This window comes from Homarus americanus, unplaced genomic scaffold, assembly GCF_018991925.1.
Source record: "Homarus americanus isolate GMGI-L3 unplaced genomic scaffold, GMGI_Hamer_2.0 scaffold56333, whole genome shotgun sequence".
In the NCBI taxonomy this organism is placed as follows: Eukaryota; Metazoa; Arthropoda; class Malacostraca; order Decapoda; family Nephropidae; genus Homarus; species Homarus americanus.
This window is the reverse complement of record NW_024734940.1, coordinates 4995030-5020141: the sequence shown is the minus strand read 5'-3', so window position 1 is coordinate 5020141 and position 25112 is coordinate 4995030. Positions and strand designations below refer to the sequence as shown.

Genomic DNA, 25112 nt, shown 5'->3' with positions numbered 1-25112 from the left:
TTTTACTTTTCATACCTAGGGTCAGCAAGACCACTGGCATCTAAATGCTCACTTGCAAAGCTACCTTGTTTGATATGAGAGCGGACAAAAGATTTTCTATCATCATCACCCGTTATCTTAACATTTTTCATAGTATCTTCGCATGCTCTTATAAAAGTAGTCACACGGTAGTCATCTTCCGCTGTATATTCCCTAACCTAGTCGTTATGCGGTAACACCTGAATAACATTAGAAGGGTTAGTTGACATGCTGGTGTTAGAAGTAGCCATGCTATACAACTTAGGTCTAACTGAAATATCAGTTACTTTGGGAGGTAATCAAAACTTTTCTGACACACTGTCCATTTATAGTAAAATGAAAGTATCAATAAATAAACAGGTGAAAATTAATACTGGACTATGAGTACTTCAGTATCTCCCTCTCTCTCTCTCTGTATATATATATATATATATATATATATATATATATATATATATATATATATATATATATATATATATATATATATATATATATATATATATATAAATCACTGTGGGTGCGCGTGATCCTAGGTATGCTGATATACAAGGAAGAAAACACAGAGTTCCCCAAAGCGCTTTCGTGTATATATATATATATATATATATATATATATATATATATATATATATATATATATATATATATATATATATATATATATATATATCCTGACTGAAAACGTGGATAAGATAATCTTGATAAAATCACGGGAAAGGAAACAACTGGGGCAATATACAGGGTGACCTTAAAAACATGAGGTTAGGTCATAAGGATGTCATCCACTAATCCCCCACACCAACACACACGTAGAGGAGCTTAAGAGAAGGGGGGGTGACGTGACTAGTCAGGTCATGTTTTATAAAGGTCACCTGTATATTTATGCCTCTCCTACATCACCTAATCCCAGTTGCCTCTGAAAGATGTCTTGAATAAAGACGAAAAGCTAAAGAGTGCTCCGTTGTTTCCTTTTACGATGTGATTTTATCAAGATATAACATATATATATATATATATATATATATATATATATATATATATATATATATATATATATATATACAATGAAAACGTGGATAAGATAAATGATGAAATCTGGGAAAATGGAAGCAACTGGGCATAACTTTCGTCTTTATTCAAGACATCTTCAGGAGGCAACTATTTGCCCTCTCTGTTACGGAATAACCCATTGTTTCCATTTTCCCGTGTGATTTTATCAAGATATATATATATATACAGTATATAAGGTAAATAAGACACTTATACAAGGAAAATAACCTACAAGACGACTAACGTGTGAAGATATGCTGTCGAAAATATCAGTGAGTAAAAATATACTGTAAGTCAATGAAATACCTATAAATGTAGTCTTGACTTGATGAACTGTTGCTCCAATTCCCGTGTGCCGGCAGCTGTTGTAACCGCCACAGAAGTCACAGCTGATGCCTAGGTCAGGGTCAGTGGGCTAATGTCCTTCGTGTTGACAGTAGATCAGATGGCGTCCACAAAACAACTATGGCCTTTTCATTCCCTAGCAACTGATTGAATCTTCAAAATGGCGACGGTTGGAAACGTCTACCACAAATGAGTCAGGATGCTCCCGAGAGATAATTATCAAATATGGTCAGTGCTATGTGCGGTCTTGGGTATGTGAGTTTGTTGACCAAACTAGAGTGGTCCATGGAAGAATTGGCGAGGGCCAAGGAAGAAATTGAGAGGGCCACGTTGGAGAACCTGAAATTAAAGGAAGAGCTGGCTAGGTTAAAAGGGGAAGATGGACAGGGAAAGCCAGTGTCTGACGAAAACTTAAGCGAGTGGAAAGTTGTGAGTAGTGGGAAGACGAAGCTGGTGGTGAAGAAGTACACCAAGGATACGACAGCAACGACAACAACAGCTAAGTGTACCAACCCGTTCAGTCCCTTGATAGACGAATTGGACGTTAGTACAGTCAGGGACAGGGATGGCAAGGAAGGTATAAAAACTTTAATTGTTGACGACTCACAGGTAAGGTACATGGACAGGGCCTTTTGTGGTAAAAACAAAAATAGGATGAGGGAGTGTTTGCCAGGAGCTGGGGTGGGGGATATAATTGACAAGATGGACAATATCTTGTCTGGTAATGGGAACAAACCCATTATCTGCCTCAGTGCAGGAGGCAATGATATTGGCCGGTGTAGGAGCGAGGAGCTTCTTGATAAGTTCAAGGCAGCGATAGATCGTATTAGGTCTAAGGGAGGGATCCCTATCATATACCGTGTCCTGCCTAGAAGGAGAGTTGGCAGTGAATGGTTGTCAAGGGCGGTTGGTGTCAACGACCGTCTTGACAGATATTGCAAGTCAATATCGGTCCCATTCATTGACAACTGAGACAATTTCTACGGCAGAAGGGACCTTTATGCTAGGGATGGGGTGCACCTGTCTCGGGATGGGGTGGCAACCCTGGCTGGGGCTCTAGAGGGGGCAGTTCAAAGGATATCGAAGTCTTTAAACTGCTAGGGGAACATATGGGCACTGGGTGGGGGAAACTGCAGTGGGAGCTGGTAAACAAAGTAAAAGATTACAGGGAAATAGTGTTAGGAATGATGACAAAACTAAATTAAACAGGGAGTTTAAAACTAAACGCGGTAAAGGGAGGACTCAGAACACGACTAACTTAAAGGTCTACTACGCGAACAGTAGAAGCATGAGAAACAAAATGGATGATATTAGGGCCTTGGTATGTACCAAAAAAATCTATATAATAGCATTCACTGAAACATGGATCAACCTAGACACACGTCGTCGAATACCAAATTGCGGGTTACAAATTGTTCCATACCGATAGGCAAACCAGGAAAGGAGGCGGAGTTGCAATCTATGTTAGGGATAATCTGAAGTGTGAAATAAATAAGGAAATAAAAACTGAGAGGAATACAGAAACAATTTGGATAGAATTAAGCGACGGTAGGGAAAAATTAATCACAGGAGTAATATATAGACCTCCCAATCTTGATAGAGTCAATGAGCGACTTATCTGGGATGAAATGCGCAGGGCTTCCATACACAACAAAGTCTGTATAGTAGGCGACTTTAACCTTGGCCAAATAGATTGGACTGACTTACGGGTAACTCAGAATCAGAGGATTTTCTCGAGACGATCCAAGACTGTTTCCTAAGTCAACATATAACCGAACCCACACGGGGTAATAATATACTCGATTTAGTTCTGTCGAACAGAGAAAACCTCATTAGCAATGTCGAGGTAGGGAACGAACTTGCAAACAGCGATCACAAAGAAATTCGATTCCAGTTAGATTTTCAGGGCAGACGTAAGGAAAATTCCACTAAAGTACCAGATTTCAGAAGGGCAAACTTTGACAGTTTAAAGAGGCAGCTGAGAGAGGGGGTGTCGCACTTGGCCGTGAACCTGACAGATGACTCCGACCTGATAACGACATCTGAGACTGCCGAGTTCCACGTCAATTTAAATAATGAGTTACTTAATGCACAGAGGCAGAACATACCATACAAAAAACTCAGATCAGACAACAATGACCCTAAATGGATAAGTAATTATTTAAAGAACATCATTGGCCAAAGGAAGGCTATAGGTAGAAGGATAAAGCGTGGCGAAATTTACCTTCAGGATTATTATAAGATATTGGCGAGTAGGGTTAAAACCGAGATAAGGAAAGCCAAGTGGAATAATGAGGTAAGGATAGCAAGGGAGGCGAAGACAAACCCCAAAGGATTCTACCAAATGTAGCAAACTAAAACACGAGAAAAGATTGGACCAATACGGTCAGATACCGGCGAGCTCACTGATAACGATGGAGAAATGAGCAATAATTTGAATAAATATTTTTCAACAGTTTTCACCACCGAAAATTTAAACATGATACCCGAGGCACCGACTCTATTCAGAGATAGTGAAGAAAACAAATTAAGCGAGATAGTAGTGACTAGTAACGATGTTAGTAAGCAAATAGATAAACTAAAGCCTAATTAGTCACCTGGTCCCGATGAGATATTTGCCAGAGTATTAAAGGAATGTAAGGAAGAGCCTTGTATGCCCTTAGCTAAGTTGTTTAACATGTCCTTAAAAACAGGTGTAGTACCAGAATCATGGAGGATAGCGAATGTAATACCGATTTTCAAGAAGGGGGATAGATCACTATCCTCTAACTATCGCCCAATCAGTCTAACATCAATAGTAGGCAAATTACTGGAAGCAATCATTTCAAACGCTATTCGAAATCACCTGGAGAAGCACCAATTGATCAATGATTCCCAGCATGGCTTCACAAGCGGACGTTCTTGTCTAACTAATCTATTAACATTCTTTTCATCAGTTTTCGAATCGGTGGACGAGGAGCACAATTATGATGTGGTATATCTCGACTTTAGCAAAGCCTTCAACAGAGTCCCCCACGAAAGACTAATTAGAAAGGTAGAAGCTCATGGCATCAAAGGTAACATCCTTAAATGGATTAGGGCGTGGTTACAGGACAGGAAACAGCGAGTGAGCATTAACGCACTAAGTCCCATTGGAGCAACGCTACAAGTGGAGTTCCCCAAGGCTCAGTTCTTGACCATTATTATTTATTATGTACATAAACGACATAGATATCGGCATAGACAGCAACATAAGTAAATTTGCTGATGACACTAAAATAGGACGTGTAATTAAATCTGATGAGGACTCAGCAGAACTACAGGAAGATCTAAACAAATTTTTCGAATGGTCTGAAAAATGGCAGATGAAATTCAACGTGACAAATGTAAAGTACTCAGTATAGGAGATGTAAAACAGGGAAACCAGATACTAGATGAACAACGATGCCATAGAGAAATCCGACTGCAGAGAGATTTAGGAGTAATGATAAGTAGGAACCTCAAGCCAAGTAAACAATGTGTTTTTGCTCGTAACAAGGCTAATAAAGTGCACGGTTCATACAAAGGAGTGTTAGTTACAAGACTAGCGAGGTCATCCTAAAACTGTATCTTGTGCTTGTGAGACCACACCTGGATTACGCAGTTCAGTTCTGGTCACCGTATTACAGAATGGATATAGAATCATTGGAAAGAATTCAGAGGAGAATGACAAGACTAATCCCGGGCATTAGGAACCTTGAGTATAGAGACAGGTTAAAGCAGCTTAATTTGCACTCCCTCGAGAGACGTGTATAAGTGGAAGGCAGGGCTAAACAAAGGGGACATTACAAAGGCACTCAAACTATCCAACCAGGAGCGAACTTGCAACAATGGTTTTAAATTAGACAAATTTAGATTTAGGCGTGAAATAGGTAAACACTGGTTTAGAAACAGAGTTGTGGGTGAATGGAACAAGTTACCAAATATCATCATTAACTAGAATACGCTGAATAGCTTCAAACATAGGTTGGATGCTTATATGAGCAATAGGGGTTGGGTGTAATTGGGACTGCCCAGTATGGGCCAATAGGCCCGCTGCAGTTTCCTCCATTCTTATGTTCTCATGTTCTTATATATATATATATATATATATATATATATATATATATATATATATATATATATATATATATATATATATATATATATATATATATATAATATTTCTTTACTTTTTGCTTTTTTATTATTTATATTCCTAATAATATTTTTTTTATAAATCTTGCATTTTTAAATATGATGCATGAAAAAGGGCTATCTTGATAGGACAGATTATGTAAATTGCTTTACTCATGTTATCTATATACAGTACAATGGGATTCCACCAATTCTTTAAAGATCAAAACTTTTCGTGCTGTTTACACCAGTAAACCAAAGATAAGCCGATCCTAAGCTAATGGGTTCATACCCTGTTTATGAGAGCACAAACCTCTCTTTTTAATGCTAATTTCTCCGTCTCAGTTAATATTTGTTTCATCTCTAATTTCAGGAACAACCTTATTCTATTTCTGCCATTTCATGATTTGGAGCATGAGCAGGTTTAGAATTAAACCTTTTATCTTTTATTCCTCTAATTATTACAAAAAATAATCAATATTCCTCTGAATCAGCACTTAAATACTTTCTTGTTCAAGCTTTAATAGCCGCTATTATTATTTTTTCTGCTTCCATTATATTGGTTTCTTCCAGCTTTGCACCACTTTGCTTTGCGCTTGCTCTTCTTCTTCTTAAACTAGGAGCTGCTCCATTCCATTTTAGATTTCCCCAAGTTATAGAAGGAATAAATTGAATTCAATCTATTGCACTCATAACTGTTCAAAAAATTGCTCCTATACTTTTACTTTCATATCTTACTTTTAGTTATTTAGTAACTTCACTTTTATTTTATGCAATTATTTTGTCAGCAATTATCGGAGCAGTTGGTGGTATTAATCAGACAATACTGTACTTCGAAAAATTATAACTTTTTCTTCTATTAATCACATAGCATGAATACTTTCTGCTATTTTAATCATTGAAGCTATGTGAACAATATACTTTGTTTTTTACTTTTTAATATCTACTTCAGTAGCATTAATTTTTCACTTCCAACAGATTTTTCATTTCTCTCAAATTACTTCCAATAATGCTTCACCACTGCCTAATAAAATTCTTATACTTTTATCTTTACTTTCACTAGGTGGACTACTACCTTTTACTGGATTTTTCCCTTAATGAATTTTAATTCAAGAAATAATCTCAAGTTATTTTTTTATTCCATTATTAATTCTTCTAGCATCTACCTTAATTTCCCTATATTATTTTTTACGAATTTCAATTTCAGTACTAGTTCTATTTTCACCTAACTTGAAATGGTCATCTCCCCACAGAAGACAAAGATTTTTTTGCTCCTTTTATATCATTTATTAATCTTTTTGGGCTCATTATCCCGTCAGTTTTCATTATATTTTAAGATTTTAAGTTATTTAAACTAACATCCTTCAAAACTGTAAAAAAAAAATTAATCTTTTAAATCTTAAAATACTTTTATATTATTTTTTTTTTGTAATGTCAAGCCCCAGTGATATACACATCTTTATATTTGCAAAAGTCTTAAATAATTTCCACTATGCAGCCTAATAAGAAAGTTTAAATTTGTTTATAGATTTACAATCTATCGCCTATTCCTCAGCCACCTATCACGCAACGATGACTCTTTTTCAACATATCATAAAGACATTGGTACTCTATATTTTATTTTCGGAGCATGAGTAGGCATAGTAGGAACTTCATTAAGACTGGTAATTCGTGCTGAATTAGGTCAACCAGGAAGTCTCATTGGTGACGATCAAATCTATAATGTAGTAGTAACAGCCCAAGCTTTCCTTATAATTTTTTGTTATAGTTATACCTATTATAATTGGAGGTTTTGGTAACTGACTAGTTCCACTTATACTAGGTGCCCCAGATATAGCATTCCCTCGTATGAATAATATAAGATTTTGACTTCTTCCCTTTTCTTTAACATTATTATTAACAAGTGGAATAGTAGAAAGTGGAGTAGGAACCAAATGAACTGTCTACCCTCCACTTTCTGCAGCAATTGCTCATGCAGGTGCTTCTGTTGACTTAGGAATCTTCTCACTTCACCTGGCTGGTGTTTCATCTATTTTAGGTGCAGTAAATTTTATGACAACTGCCATTAATATACGAAGAAAAGGTATAACAATAGACCGAATACCATTATTTGTATGATCAGTATTTATTACAGCCATTCCTTTTCTACTTTAGCTTCCTGTACTAGCAGGAGCTATTACTGTACTCTTGACAGATCGAAATTTAAATACTTCATTCTTCGACTCAGCAGGAGGAGGAAGCCTAGTACTTTATCAACACCTCTTCTGATTCTTTGGGCATCCTGAAGTGTATATTCTTATTCTCCCAGCTTTTGGTATAATCCCTCACATTGTTACACAAGAATCCGGGAAAAAAGAAGCCTTTGGAACTCTTGGAATAATTTATGCTATAATAGCAATCTGAATTCTTGGATTTGATGTTTGAGCTCACCACATATTTACTGTAGGTATGGACGTTGATACACGAGCCTACTTTACTTCAGCCACAATGATTATTGCTGTTCCTACAGGAATTATTATTTTTAGATAATTAGGTACCCTTCAAGGGACTCAACTCACTTACAGCCCATCTCTACTTTGAGCGCTAGGTTTCATTTTTCTTTTTACAGTTGGTGGTCTTACAGGAGTAGTTCTTACTAATTCATCTATTGATATTATTCTTCATGATACCTATTGTGTTGTTGCTCACTTTCATTATGTACTCTCTATAGGAGCTGTTTTCGGTATCTTTTCAGGAATTGCTCATTGCTTCCCTCTTTTTACAGGTCTATCTATAAACCGTAAATGATTAAAAATTCATTTTTGAACAATATTTACAGGAGTAAATATCACTTTCCTTCCCCAGCACTTCTTAGAATTAAATGGAATACCACGACGATATTCTGATTATCCAGATGCGTTTACCGCATGAAATTTTCTTTCCACAATTGGATCAATAATTTCTCTTGTAGCCGTCCTTAGATTCATTATTATTGTATGAGAAGCCTTGATAGTAAAACGAACCATTATATTTTCATTATTTTTACCTACTTCAATTGAATAAGAGCATGCTTATCCACCAGCTGACCACAGTTATATAGAAATTCCTATAATTACTAACTACTAAAATGACAGATAGATGTGCAGGATTTAAGCTGCTGTTAGGGAAATTTATTTCCTTTTAGTAATGGCAACATGAGGTCACCTAGGATTCCAAGACAGTGCGTCGCCCCTTATACAGCAACTTATTTTCTCTCACGACCTTACTATGGTTGTACTAATTTTAATTACTATTTTTGTTGGTTATATAATAGCCGCTATATTTTCCAACGTATTTATTAATCGATTCCTCCTTGAAAACCAAACAATGGAAATAATTTGAACAATCTTTCCTGCTATTAATATTGTTTTTATTGCCCTTCCTTCACTTCGATTACTTTATCTTTTAGATGAAGTTAATAATCCTAGAATTACTCTTAAAACTATTGGACATCAATGATATTGAAGTTATGAATATTCAGACTTCTTACAAGTAGAGTTTGACTCTTATGACTCCATCTAACGAACTAGATTTATCTGATTTTCGTCTTCTAGACGTAGATAATCGAACTGTCTTACCCATAAATACACAAGTACGTATATTGGTTACTGCTGCTGATGTTATTCACTCTTGAACTCTTCCAGCACTAGGAGTAAAAGCAGATGCAATTCCTGGACGTCTTAACCAAATCAGATTTATGGTTAACCGACCAGGATTATTTTTTGTGCAATGCTCAGAAATTTGCAGTGCTAACCATAGATTTATACCAATTGTAGTAGAAAGTGTGTCAGTCTCAGCTTTTTCAAATTGAATCTCTTCCTCAACCGACCTATCACCCGATGACTGAAAGCAAGTATAGGTCTTTTAAACCTATCATAGTAGAGGCGCCTACTTCTGGTGGGAAAAAGTTAGTTAATAATAATTTGAGCTTGTCAAACTCAAGTAATTCCATTGGAATACTTTTTGATGCCTCAAATAGCACCTCTTTTATGATTAAATCTATTTTTTATATTCCTTGTTGGCTTTCTTTTATTTTTTATTATAAACTATTTTATAAAATCTCCGCTTAAAATGTCTCCTTCAATTGAATGAATAACTGAACAACAAAAAACTTGAAAATGATAGCAAGGCTATTTTCTATTTTTTTAACCTTCTTCAAGAATCTTCTCATTGTCAATTAATTGATTATCAACTTTTGTTGGATTACTGTTTATTCCTTACCTTTATTGAGCAGCTCCTTCACGTTCAGCGCTAGGTTGATCTAAAATTATGCAACTTCTTCATTATGAATTTCAAGCTATTTTAGGGCAAGCCACTAAAGGATCAACAATTTTATTTATTTCCTTATTTAGATTTATTATAATTAATAAAACTCTTGGTCTTCTCCCATATGTATTTACTAGATCTAGACATCTTGCAATGACTCTTACGCTTGCTGTACCTATATGGCTCACTTTTATTTTATTTGGTTGAATCAGCCATACCCAACATATACTTGCCCACATAGTACCTCAAGGGACCCCAGGGCTTCTAATACCATTTATAGTATTAGTAAAAACTTTAAGAAATCTTATTCGACCAGGAACCTTAGCCGTTCGACTAGCAGCTAATATAATTGCCGGGCATCTCTTATTAACACTTTTAGGTAATATAGGTCCTTCTTTGTCTTTAACTTTAGTATCATTCTTAATGTTAACTCAAATCCTTCTTTTAATACTAGAATCTGCTGTTGCAATAATTCAATCATATGTATTTGCTGTCCTAAGGACTTTATATGCCAGAAGTTAACTTATGTCATCATCACACAGACACCACGCTTACCACTTAGTTGATATAAGACCTTGACCCTTAACAGAGTCAGTAAGAGCTATAATGTTAACCACAGGCCTTGTTAAATGATTTCACCAATTTAACATGGTCTTATTACTCCTGAGCTTTTTAGCTACTATTTTAACAATAATTAAATGATGACGAGATGTTACACGTGAGGGAACCTATCAAGGTCTTCACACCCAAGTTGTAATAAAAGGGCTTCGTTGAGGAATAATTCTGTTTGTTGTGTCAGAAGTATTATTCCTTTTTTCTTTTCTTGGGGCATTCTTTCATAGTAGACTTTCACCAACAATCGAAATTGGAATATGTTGACCGCCCGTTGGTATCCAACCATTTAATCCTTTCAAAATTCCGCTTTTAAACACTACGATTCCCTTATCATCTGGAGCTACAGTGACATGAGCACACCATGCTATTACTAGCTCAAATCATTCAGATACAATTCAAAGTCTTGCTTTAACACTTTTTTTAGGAATATACTTTTCTGCTCTGCAAGCTTTTAAATATGTAGAAGCTTCATTTACAATTGCATATTTTGTCTATGGATCCACTTTTTTTGTAGCAACTGGTTTCCATGGACTTCATGTTATTATTGGAACTTCTTTTTTAGCAATTTGTTTTTACCGCCTTTATAAATGTCACTTTTCTTCAGGCCGTCATTTTGGTTTCGAAGCAGCCGCCTGAAACTGACACTTTGTAGATGTTGTATGATTATTTTTACATATCTTTATCTATTGATGAGGAGGTTAATTAATTTTTAATATAATAAGTATATTTGGCTTCCAACCAAAAAGCCTAGGATTTCTAGAAAAATTTATTTTAATTGTTTTTATCGTAATCTCAAGAACTTTAGTAATTAGATCTGTAGTTATGATTCTTGCTTCGATAAAAAAAAACTTATTGCAGATCGAGAAAAAACTCTCCATTCGAGTGTGGATTTGATCCTAAAGGCTCCGCACGACTCCCTTTTTCTTTACGTTTCTTTTTAATTGCTGTTATTTTCGTAATTTTTTATGTTGAAATCATTCTTTTGCTTCCTCTTGCTTCGATTCTTAATTTAACAAACATATTTTCATGAGCTCTTACAGGAATTTTATTTTTATTGATTTTGTTTTTTGTGCTTCACCATCATGATATCAAGGTGTCAAAACAGAAGCTTCTAACTTCATTTTAAGCGGTTGAATTCCGTTTCTATTTCTATTTTATAGTATAAATAACACGCTACATTTTCGTTGTAGAACTGAAGTACTAACTTCTAAAAAATTTTGGATTACAAAAAAGTTAGATTTTGGTTAAACAAAATATTTAATTAATTATTAAATTCTTTTACTTACAGGCAAATTTGCCACCGTTGCTGCTTCAAAGCAAAATTCTAATTTTAAATTATATAAGAAATTTTGATAAAAAATACAACAGTTACCCAAAATAAAAAACTTTTTATATAAATTCTTACTCCACTAGTCTGAGAAACCTGTAGGTACCCTGATTGATGTATACCACTAGAATATAAACCTCAAACGCCAAAATACTCGGACCATCCGTAATCGCCAACTTTTATGCAAGTGCCTGCTGTTTTTAACCTATTGTGATTTAAGTTAAATATAAATAAAAAAGGTATAAATCATATAGACCCTATAAATACTACTCTTCTGTAACTTTTTAATCTGTGTAACCTATTATTTACACTTATAATATTTAATAGGAAGCCAATTAAAGCGCCTATTATTCTTAATACTAAAACTAATACTTTAAATGTAAAAGTTAGACAGATTATATATGACTCAGGGAAAATTACCCAAGCTAAAAAAGCACCACCTGTAACACCGCCAACTCTTTAATCTTATTATTGATCTAGTTATTACAACTCTTTTGTCGTTAACTTGGCTTATTCTCCTTAAATTAAATAAACCAGTTAACCTATAATAAACTAAACGAAATCTATAACAAACTGTTAACCCTGTGGCCAAAGCATATAAAATAAAAACCAACAAATTAATATTTCTTATAAAAGCTACTTCTAAAATTAAATCTTTAGAATAGAACCCTGCCAAGAATGGTATCCCGCATAAAGCTAAATTAGCCAAATTTATACAAGTTCTAGTTAAAGGTATTCTAAAAACTAATCTACCAATACAGTGAATATCTTGATACTCTTTTACAGCATGAATAACTACTCCAGCACATATAAATAGCAGAGCTTTAAATAAAGCATGGGCCAACAAATGAAAAAAAGTTAAATCCGCAAAACCGAGAGCTAAAATTCTTAATATTACACCAAGTTGACTTAATGTTGATAAAGCAATAATCTTATTCAAATCATATTCAAAGTTAGCTCCAAACCCTGCTATAAATATTGTTAAATAAGAGACAATTAATAAAACAGATTGAGCTTCTGATCCTATTAAAGCAGGACTAAAACGAATTAATAAATAAACACCTGCTGTAACCAAAGTAGAAGAATGAACTAAAGCAGATACTGGGGTAGGAGCTGCCATGGCAGATGGAAGTCAAGCAGAAAAAGGAATTTGTGCTCTCTTAGTTATAGCTGCTAAAATGATTAAGCACATTATTAGTAACAAATTAGAATCCCTTATTATATCTTCTATACAAAATGAAATTTCAACCTCCAGCTATAAACATTAAAGAAATTCTAAGAAGAATAGCAACATCACCAACTCGATTAGACAGAACTGTTATTATTCCTGCATTTGCAGATTTCTTTCATTTTGGTAAAAAATAACTAATGCGTATGATACTAAGTCTAAACCATCTCAACCTAATAAAATTATAATTATATTTGGCCTTATAATTAAAGCTCCTATAGATAATACAAAAGCAAAAACTAAATCTATAAAACTATTAAATCTTTTATCTCCTTCTATATAGTCGCCTCTATAAAATAATACTATTGAAGAAATAAAGAGTGTAAATCCTAAAAATATAAAAGAAATTCAATCAAAAATCAAACTGAAGAAGAATTTAAAGTTATGATTTCTCATTCAATTATTATTACACTATTATAATATAAACTTATAAGAGACAATAAAATGCAACTAAAAGCTCTTCTACATAAAAATACCAACCTAGTTAAATGTATAGTAATATATCAAATCACAGTTTAAAATAAATAACGTAAAATTTTGTCACCACAAACCAACGTTTTTTGTTTAAACTATTTAAACTAAAATCTTGGTAAGATTATAAGTGTCTTTATAATAAGAAAATTTAGAGGCAACCAATGTAGCATAAATACTAAGTATTCAGAAACTGTTCCTGAACAACAAGAAAACTATTAATTTAAAACAACCCATGCTGACTTATTGAATATATATATATATATATATATATATATATATATATATATATATATATATATATATATATATATATATATATATATATATATATATATATATATATATATATATATATAAAGTTTATGCAGCCCTAAAAAAGATAGTAAAACAATTCCCAATATTCTAATATTTTTTCACCTAACTACACTTAAAATTAATCTGATTTCTCCCAATAAATTTATAGTAGGAGGAGCCGGTAAATATACCAATTCTTAATAAAAATCACCATATTCCTAAACTAGGTATAAAATTTAATAAACCTTAATTACCAATAATCTTCGACTTCCTAAACGCTCATATTAGCAAGACAAAATAGTCCAGAAGAACATAATCCATGACCAACCATAATTACTACGGCTCCAGTTTGTCCTCATTAACCAAAGACTACTAATCCTCTTAACACTAAGCCTATATGAGCAATTGAAGAATAAGCAATCAACGACTTAATATCAACCTGACGTAAACATATAAATCTTACAATTACCCCACCTAAAATTCTAACACGAATTCAAAATCAAGAAAATATTTTATTTACCTCAGGATACAAAAAGAGAACTCGAATTAAACCATAACCACCTAATTTAAGTAAAACGATATCCAAAATTATATATCCTGCTACAGGAGCTTCAACATGGGCCTTAGGAAGTCATAAATGAACTAAATATATAGGAAGCTTTACCACAAAAGCAAAAATTGTACCAAAATATCATATAGAAGTAATAAAATTAGATCTTTCAAACCAAGGAACTAAACCCATTGTTAAACTACGACCTAAACTATAAAATTTTAATAAAGAAACAAGCAAAGGTAAAGAAGCAAACAACGTATAAAAAAATATATAGATCCCAGCCTGGATTCGCTCAGGCTGGTAACCTCAACCTAGAATCAAAATCAAAGTAGGAATTATAGATCTTTCAAACCAAATGTAAAATAAAAGATAGTCTGTTGCTGAAAACGTTAAAAGTAAAGCTAACACCAGTAATAAATTTACAAGTAAAACCCTCTAGGGGAATTTTTAGTCTAATTAATCCCTTGACTTGCACAAATAACTAAAGCCATAATCCATATTCTTAACATAAAACATAATATAAAATAAAGAAGTCTGTCTGTCTGTTTATTTATTTGTTTGTGTGTCTGCACGAGAATCTCGGAAACTACTTTACAGATCTGTAGTGATGATGGTGGTGTTATATGTAGTGATGATGGATGGTGTTATATGTAGTGATGATGGATGGTGTTTTATGTAGTGATGAGGGATGATGTTATATGTAGTGATGATGGATGGCGTTATATGTAGTGATGGTGGATGATGTTATATGTAGTGATGATGGTTGGTGTTATATATAGTGATGATCTATATATATATATATATATATATATATATATATATATATATATATATATATATATATATATATATATATATATATATATATATATATGCTGATAACCACAAGGAAAGAAGAAAACACGAAGTTCCCAAGCGCTTTCGTGTAATTCACATCTTCAGGGATGAGTACAGACTAAGGAGAAGTACATAACAAGGTGTATATATACAGAGGAGGGTGAGATCAGGTCCACAAAGTTCAGGTATTAGGTAATGACTACTAATCTTTAAATAGCACCGCAACGGTCGGTAGTCAGGTCAGAGGGTAAGGTGGCCCAACCTTCTCACCTGTTTACAAATCTTCTTAATATACACCTTGTAATGTACTTCTTAGTCTGTACTCACCCCTGAAGATGTGAATTATAGCTTCGCATACCTAGATCACGTGCACCTACAGTGATTTACTTGCATATATATATATATATATATATATATATATATATATATATATATATATATATATATATATATATATATATATATATATGTAATATTCAGAAATTTCAGAGTAATTTCAAATGCCCCGCCATGAGTGATACTGAGCGTTCAAGGTCATCTGAGGGGAGGGAGCGCTGCCTGCTCGTAGCGAGAGACTGCGGAACTAGGCCTATATGATATTAAATGTAATTTACCGAATTAATAATGATGCGATTCATGAAGTTAAGGGACTATTATTGAATTTGAAATTATTATAGATCGTTTAGCAGTCTGAATAATGTTACGGGTGTCCCAAGGAGTTATTAGTTAGGCGGTAAATATATCACGTAGGCCCAAGCTAGCGCCTTGGGGAGACACGACGCTGGCTAGCCCAGTCCCGGAGAGCAGTCACACAGACAAGACGTTCCGCGCGTCCATCAGAAATAGTCACGTGGCCTAGTCACCTGTGCTGCGCTATTGCAGTATAACAAGTAAGTCTCATTCGATCTCAGACAGGGTTAGATAGGGCAGTGGTAAAGTTAACTAGAGCTAACAGTGAGTTCATTTCAGGGTTTCCGTCAGAACCCACTTGACTGGAGTTGATTGGAGTTGACTGGAGTTGACTGCGAGAGATTGACTGCCGTTGATGATTGAGGGTGGCGATTGTCGCCATTGGACCGATCAGTGTAGGCCTGTCACTGTTTAGCGGGGTAGCAAAGGATCTCTTGAGTGAACGAGTGCTCCCGACAACTAACACGACACGGGACCAGCATCAGCAGTGGGTGATCAGTTCTTACCACTCCGGTGCACAACCCCACATGTCCCGAGCAGCTAGTGAAACCCTCTTGCTAACGGGAAGCTAAAGTTTCTCTCAACTGCGCAAGGTCTGATTGGCTCACTCTCTTCCTGCCCATGGACGCACTGGGAGTACACTGAGGCTATCTGAGTATATTAATGGTCACACACTGAGACCGTGAGTCTAGGACTCTAGGAGATACCTAGAGGAACATTTTATCTTCCTTATCACGGGTGTAGTTAACACCATTCCTCAGACTGATATTATCTTGACGTGTGTAGTTTAATATTTCTTAAATAATTTTGATAGTAGTGTTTTTTTTAATGTTTGTGCCATTAAGTGGAACCAGAGTGATACTGTGATTTGATTCTTTTAATGCCTCTAATTCTTCATAATTCTGATCTCAGGTATAACCTTGTTCCCCAGAGCAGTGGTTAGGTTAGGTTAGGAAGTGTACACCTGTTGGGGTGCTATAATTTTGTTGAGTGATATTATTTTGCTGAAAGCCCTTAGGGCCTATTCATTGTAGAGTATTTAATTTCTTATCTTTTATTACCATTCCTCAGTGACTGATATTATTTTGTTGAAGACCCTTAAGGCCTATTCATTGTGGAGTATTTAATTTCTTATTTTTTAGTACCATTTCCTAAGTGACTGATATTATTTTGTGAAAGCCCTTAAGGCCTGTTCATATGTGCAATTAACATTTCTTAATACTTTAAATTTATTGTTGCCTGTGTTTCTAATAATTTCTATGTCATGTATAACTTTTATTCCCCAGAGTAGTGGTTAAAGTTTAAGTTAAGAGGTGCGCATATTGGTGTACCATTATTTGATTGTGTTTGTAGTGTTGGAGGGAATATAAGTGTCTAAATTTTACAGTGTGTCTCATTCATCCCAGTCACAGACGCTATCCTTCCACGGGTCACGGACAGTTCATTTTGTGTAGTAGATTTAAGTGTTCTTGTGCTGGTTCGGGATTTTTCTCAAAGGGGCGCTTCCACTGCCTTTACCATCTATTAAATTTTAATAAACCCCAAGTCAAGTGAGAAATTAAAGTCCAGCAAATTCCGACCGGTTACAAATGGTAGCAGAGCGTAGTTTTTAATGTCGTGACTGATAGTACTGTGGTTGGGATAATGAACGCCATCATGTGTTGGTTAGCAATGGTAGGGATTGAACTCGCACTGATGCTCATCCTTGTGCCCGGACTGAGTTGGTTAGGCTTGACAATAGAGATGTGTATGAGGAGGAAGAGAGACGGCCGCGGGACCTTGGTACAGCTGAGAGAGGAGTTCGGAGACCTAAAGAGGGATTATCAAGCACAGGTAAACAGGTTCAAGTGGGAGTCTCAGGCACACATTCAACGGTTCAGGGAGGAAACAAGGGGTGAATGTCAGGCACACGTCCAGCAGTCAAGGAAGTGTGAGGTCCAAGTGGGAAATATAGGGGTATGTAAGTAGTTCAGAGAGGTTGATCGAGCCCTCCAGCTGAGAGACAAGATGAAGCCGACCGATTGCAGTTTAGGGTGCATGGTAATGAGTAGGGCAGAGGGGATTGGAGAGATGGTTAGGTCAGAGATGTGCGTTGAGTAGTGGTTGCTGTCATGAGCGGGATTGAGTTGCTGTCATGAGCGGGATTGAGTTGCTGTCATGAGCGGGATTGAGAGTACGGTTGTAATGTCCAGGGCCTCACTAAGATGGACTGGTACATTTTCAGAGGGTTGGTCTGCCGGCATGAGGTTCGGAGACGTGGACTGAGTATTTTTTTGACACTGGTTCCTCTTAGCTCAAGGGCCAGGCAAAAGGAGAGCATGTTTGTTTTGGACTGAGTATTGTTTTGACACTGGTTCCTCTTAGCTCAAGGGCCAGGCAAAAGGAGAGCATGTTTGTTTTGGACTGAGTATTGTTTTGACACTGGTTCCTCTTAGCTCAAGGGCCAGGCAAAAGGAGAGCATGCTTGTTTTGGACTGTGTATTTTTTTTGACACTGGTTCCTCTTTGTTCAAGGGCCAGGCAAAAGGAGAGCATGTTTGTTTTGGGCTGGTATTAATTTTGACATTGGTTCTCTAGTTAAGGGCCAGGCAAAAGGGGAGCGTGATGTTCTGGTTGGTATTGAGTTGGGCTAGGAAGAAATGGAGTTGCTAGCTGCGAGTGGAATAGTACAGAGTTGAAGGTGGGTTTTAAGTTGTTCTCTCAGCACATGAGGGCAGTGCTGTCTTTTTTAGGGGGGTCGAGTGTTAGCGGGAGAGAAAAGGAGAGAAGAGAAGACGGGAATGCTGCATTTAGCAAAAGGGGTGAGGTGCAGTCCTTAGAACAAAATTTTAGGGGGGTCGTATGCATGTTTTCTCAGCACATGAGGACAGTGCTGTCTTTTTTAGGGGGGTCGATTGTAATATTCAGAAATTTCAGAGTAATTTCAAATGCCCCGCCATGAGTGATACTGAGCGTTCAAGGTCATCTGAGGGGAGGGAGCGCTGCCTGCTCGTAGCGAGAGACTGCGGAACTAGGCCTATATGATATTAAATGTAATTTACCGAATTAATAATGATGCGATTCATGAAGTTAAGGGACTATTATTGAATTTGAAATTATTATAGATCGTTTAGCAGTCTGAATAATGTTACGGGTGTCCCAAGGAGTTATTAGTTAGGCGGTAAATATATCACGTAGGCCCAAGCTAGCGCCTTGGGGAGACACGACGCTGGCTAGCCCAGTCCCGGAGAGCAGTCACACAGACAAGACGTTCCGCGCGTCCATCAGAAATAGTCACGTGGCCTAGTCACCTGTGCTGCGCTATTGCAGTATAACAAGTAAGTCTCATTCGATCTCAGACAGGGTTAGATAGGGCAGTGGTAAAGTTAACTAGAGCTAACAGTGAGTTCATTTCAGGGTTTCCGTCAGAACCCACTTGACTGGAGTTGATTGGAGTTGACTGGAGTTGACTGGAGTTGACCGGAGTTGACTGCGAGAGATTGACTGCCGTTGATGATTGAGGGTGGCGATTGTCGCCATTGGACCGATCAGTGTAGGCCTGTCACTGTTTAGCGGGGTAGCAAAGGATCTCTTGAGTGAACGAGTGCTCCCGACAACTAACACGACACGGGACCAGCATCAGCAGTGGGTGATCAGTTCTTACCACTCCGGTGCACAACCCCACATGTCCCGAGCAGCTAGTGAAACCCTCTTGCTAACGGGAAGCTAAAGTTTCTCTCAACTGCGCAAGGTCTGATTGGCTCACTCTCTTCCTGCCCATGGACGCACTGGGAGTACACTGAGGCTATCTGAGTATATTAATGGTCACACACTGAGACCGTGAGTCTAGGACTCTAGGAGATACCTAGAGGAACATTTTATCTTCCTTATCACGGGTGTAGTTAACACCATTCCTCAGACTGATATTATCTTGACGTGTGTAGTTTAATATTTCTTAAATAATTTTGATAGTAGTGTTTTTTTAATGTTTGTGCCATTAAGTGGAACCAGAGTGATACTGTGATTTGATTCTTTTAATGCCTCTAATTCTTCATAATTCTGATCTCAGGTATAACCTTGTTCCCCAGAGCAGTGGTTAGGTTAGGTTAGGAAGTGTACACCTGTTGGGGTGCTATAATTTTGTTGAGTGATATTATTTTGCTGAAAGCCCTTAGGGCCTATTCATTGTAGAGTATTTAATTTCTTATCTTTTATTACCATTCCTCAGTGACTGATATTATTTTGTTGAAGACCCTTAAGGCCTATTCATTGTGGAGTATTTAATTTCTTATTTTTTAGTACCATTTCCTAAGTGACTGATATTATTTTGTGAAAGCCCTTAAGGCCTGTTCATATGTGCAATTAACATTTCTTAATACTTTAAATTTATTGTTGCCTGTGTTTCTAATAATTTCTATGTCATGTATAACTTTTATTCCCCAGAGTAGTGGTTAAAGTTTAAGTTAAGAGGTGCGCATATTGGTGTACCATTATTTGATTGTGTTTGTAGTGTTGGAGGGAATATAAGTGTCTAAATTTTACAGTGTGTCTCATTCATCCCAGTCACAGACGCTATCCTTCCACGGGTCACGGACAGTTCATTTTGTGTAGTAGATTTAAGTGTTCTTGTGCTGGTTCGGGATTTTTCTCAAAGGGGCGCTTCCACTGCCTTTACCATCTATTAAATTTTAATAAACCCCAAGTCAAGTGAGAAATTAAAGTCCAGCAAATTCCGACCGGTTACATATATATAAAACAAAGAAGTCTGTCTGTGTGTCTGCACGAGAATCTCGGAAACTACTTTACCGAATCTGATAGTGATGATGGATGGTGTTATATGTAGTGATGATGGTGTTATGAGTGATGATGGATGTTGTTATATGTAGTGATGATGGGTGGTGTTATATGTAGTGATGATGGATGGTGTTATATGTAGTGATGGATGGTGTTATATGTAGTGATGATGGATGGTGTTATATGTAGTGATGATGGATGGTGTTATATGTATGATGGATGATGTTATATGTAGTGATGATGATATGTAGTGTGATGGATGATGTTATATGTAGTGATGATGGATGTGTTATATGTAGTGATGATGGATGGTGTTATATGTAGTGATGATGGATGGTGTTATATGTAGTGATGATGGATGGTGTTATATGTAGTGATGATGGATGATGTTATATGTAGTGATGATGGATGGTGTTATATGTAGTGATGATGGGTGGTGTTATATGTAGTGATGATGGATCGTGTTATATGTAGTGATGATGGATGGTGTTATATGTGGTGATGATGGATGATGTTATATGTAGTGAAGATGGATGTTGTTATATGTAGTGATGATGGGTGGTGTTATTTGTAGTGATGATGGATGGTGTTATATGTAGTGATGATGGGTGGTGTTATATGTAGTGATGATGGATGATGTTATATGTAGTGATGATGGATGTTGTTATATGTAGTGATGATGGGTGGTGTTATAAGTAGTGATGACGGGTGGTGTTATATGTAGTGATGATCTATCTATCTATATGTCTATCTATATAAAACAAAGAAGTCTGTCTGTTTGTCTGTATGTCCGCACGAGAATCTCGGAAACTACTTTACCGATCTGTAGTGATGATGGATGGTGTTATATGTAGTGATGATGGATGGTGTTATATGTAGTGATGATGGGTGGTGTTATATGTAGTGATGATGGATGGTAAAGTAGTTTCCGAGAATCTCGTGCAGCCACAAAAAAAATAAAACAGACAGACAGACTTCTTTGTTTTATACATATACAGTTGCTCGGTAGTGCTGGGTAGTTAGATCATGACACAATAGATGGCGTATATATATATATACGCCATATATATATATATATATATATATATATATATATATATATATATATATAATATATATATATATATATATATATATATATATATATATATATATATATATATATATATATATATATATATATATATATATATATATATATATATATGGCGTATATATATATATACGCCATCTATTGTGTCATGATCTAACTACCCAGCACTACCGAGCAACGCCATCTAGGGACGAAACCCGAGTATGACTAGTCTTAGTCACCACTCCGGGTTTCCTTTCTCTATATCCTGGTTGTTGCATCACATCCTCCAATTCTTCCTCATCAGCTCCGGATCGAGGAGAGTTCATTTCACTCTGGGAAGTGACCACACTTGGATTACCTATCCTGGAAACCTACGGCACAGTGACAACCTACTGTAATGATTGAATATCAGACCAGAGCTTACAGCCCAGAATTACATCACACATAACAGCAAGTACAGTACAGACCGCGTGGTACCCTAACACCACAGGGTGACACACCGCAGGTCAAGACCTGACCCCGGCCCAAGTACTTGAGTAACCCTACGATATAACCGTGTTAAGGAAACCACACCTGGCCAAGACCCACCCGGGCGGTAATAATTACAAAGCACTATTGTCCTGCGACATGACCTCACCTGGGCAAACACCTGTCCAGACCTGACCCAAGGGAGATCAAGGACCCGATGACAGGCCAGCACCCCTGTTACCCAACCCAACAACCCGGTCAAGTCACACCCACTTAAGTAGGAGAGGTCACCCACCCGGCTCGTCCAATATATAGGGGCTGGAGCTCCTCTCCCCGGGAGAGTGTGTCTTGTAACCAGGAAGGGCCAGCTACTACGCCCCAGTCCCGCTCGAGAGAAGCCCACCACTAAGTGTAACGAAGTCTCAGCCGGGTCCATCGACAGAGTGCTGTCAACTCAACGTGTAACAGTAAGTGCTGGCTGTGTAGACGGTAAAAGTGCGGTGATCCCGAACCTCTCCAACGATCGACTTAGTGAAGTGCCCATTCTAATTGTGAGGTTAGGTCATACGAGAATACCATAGTCTATCATAAATTGTGTACGAACCCCCCCCCCCCCATTAATTCCCCCTATTGAACTAGTAAAATAAAGCTGTAACACGCATTGGTGTTTTATATACTACACTTGTACTGTGCCTGTGTTAATACAGTGTTAACATCACACCCTCGAGAAACGCTACCATTTCCTCTCACTATAATACTCTATTACTATAAACTCCTAGCTTACTTCTTCATGTGAGATTTTGTCTCATTATAATGGTGGCAGCGTACTTAACGTAAAACTCACGCCTCTTCCCCTTAGTGTTCAGTTCAGTGATGGTTAGAATCTTTTGAAGTAAACTCGTAACTATCTTGACGAAGCAGGCAGTACAAGGGTGGTAGCATTCGTAATATAATTCCTGTCCCTCAGTGTGGTACAAGTGGTGACAGTATCCACTCCCCCCTCCCTAGTTCACATATTGTTGGGTAACTGGGAACAATGGTCGAGAACTCAACCAGGGCAAAAGTCAGTAAAACCCCCTCCTCGTCCCACCCACAGACGTCATCGTCAACATCGACAATTTCGACTTCCACGATCAGTACTTCCCAGCCCTCCTCGCAAGCTAATATGACTTCTGTTAACACTACACCAGTGACTTCCGTTTTATTCCCGTTCCCTGAACAATCCACTAGTACCTACTCTTCCCCCCTACCCCTTAACCACCCTGCACCCTCTCTCGCCACTCCCCTCCCCACGCTCACGTACACCTTAGCACCTCCCATCCCCTCCAGCATGCCAGACCCCTTCCTTACGCCCGTTTCAGCTAGTAGTGCAGCACAATTGGTCAGTCAGATACCCATGTTTGAGGGCGATGGCCGTGACCCTGCAACATCAGCCGATAGGCTGGAACAGTGGTTAGGAGACATTGAAAATGCGTTCCCGGAAACCCTTCAGGAATACGAGGAATGCCGCCTTAGGACGGCACGTATGCGATTGGGCGGTGACGCGAAAGGGGTGCTAGGATTTAATCCGACAGTAAAGAATGCTACCACGTGGGACACGTTCGCGAACGGATTACGGGAAATTTACAGCCAGGGTAACACATTACAAGATTACAGAACACGCTTAGCGAATATTAAGCTAGAGGAGTGTTCATCACTAAATGTTTACCTATCATGCATAGGTAGTGCTGTGAAGATGGCGAGAGTGAATCACCCACAATTCTTCCCACCTGAGCTATTACTCTCTTACTTTCTATCGGGCTTACCAGGCGAGATGCGTACATTCATGGTGGCGAGCGGGATAACTACGATAGAGAACGCAATTAAAGCAGCGCGGACGTATATACAACTCAGGAAACCCCCCCCCCCTCCCATTTTGTGTCGACAACTCACGCCGCCCCTCCCACCCCTGCACGTAACACCCCTTCCGTCTGGGAGGATGAATTCTTGAGACTGATGGTGGAGAATCTCAGCCGGGACGAAAGGAAGCGACAGGAACAGTCACCGTTCCACGAGGAAGGGCGGGAGCAATCACGGTTACATACATTAGGTCAGTGATTCCCAACGTGGGGCCTACGCCCCACTGGGGGGCAATTCAATAATAATAGGGGGGCAATATGAAAAATATAGTAATATCAACATTTTTTTTTATTTTACCCTATATGGGTAAAAATTATAAATTTATAGGGTAAAATTGTAATTACAACCTAGCTGAGCACAACAGCTTGTGCAATCTAGTCAAGTGTTCACCCACTAATGTTATCGTGCATCTGGCACCAGCTATATGCGTGGCTTCTGACTTGTTTAACTTTGCAGTTCTTCATCTGCTGTCAAGGAAGAAGGTGAGTTTTAGTCAGCTGCTCAACGCTCCCACTGAAGCTAAAAAAAACAGAGGAAACTAGCTACAACCAAATTAAATGTGCACAATAAAGCATGGAAGCAGTATTGAATTAAACACAAATGCAAGTTTCATGTTGATATAGTTATCTGTCTCTATTTTTTAGTTTCACTGAGAGGGCTGGTTAAAGTGCTTTTCATTATGATTATTGATCTTGTTATTCTCTGAAAATAATGCATAAAAATAATCATTCATTGATCTTGTCACAGTAACATTAATTTAAAACTGTGAATATAAAGCTCAATATTTACTTGAAATGGCAACTGCATATTGACATTGTGCCTTGTATGTTACATAAGTTAGATATTAAATTTATTTTCCTAAGTATATAAATATTTTATTTTCACTTTTCAGTTACCCCCATGATGCATAAAATGAACAGTGTGCACGCCAAAAAAAAGTTCGCCAGTATTCAGATGAGTACTTGCTGTTTGGGTTCATACCAGCGACTCATGATGAAAGGTTGCCTTTTTGTCTGTTGTGCCACCAATGTTTGACTAATGAATCC

The 25112-nt window shown here is 37.1% G+C and overlaps 2 pseudogenes; both read left to right on the top strand.

The window, feature by feature from the left end:
- The first annotated feature begins 206 nt into the window (after positions 1-206).
- Positions 207-7818, top strand: LOC121870544 (annotated as a pseudogene).
- Positions 7819-10278: 2460 nt separating this feature from the next.
- LOC121870551 lies at positions 10279-11139 on the top strand (annotated as a pseudogene).
- The last annotated feature ends 13973 nt before the right edge of the window (positions 11140-25112 follow it).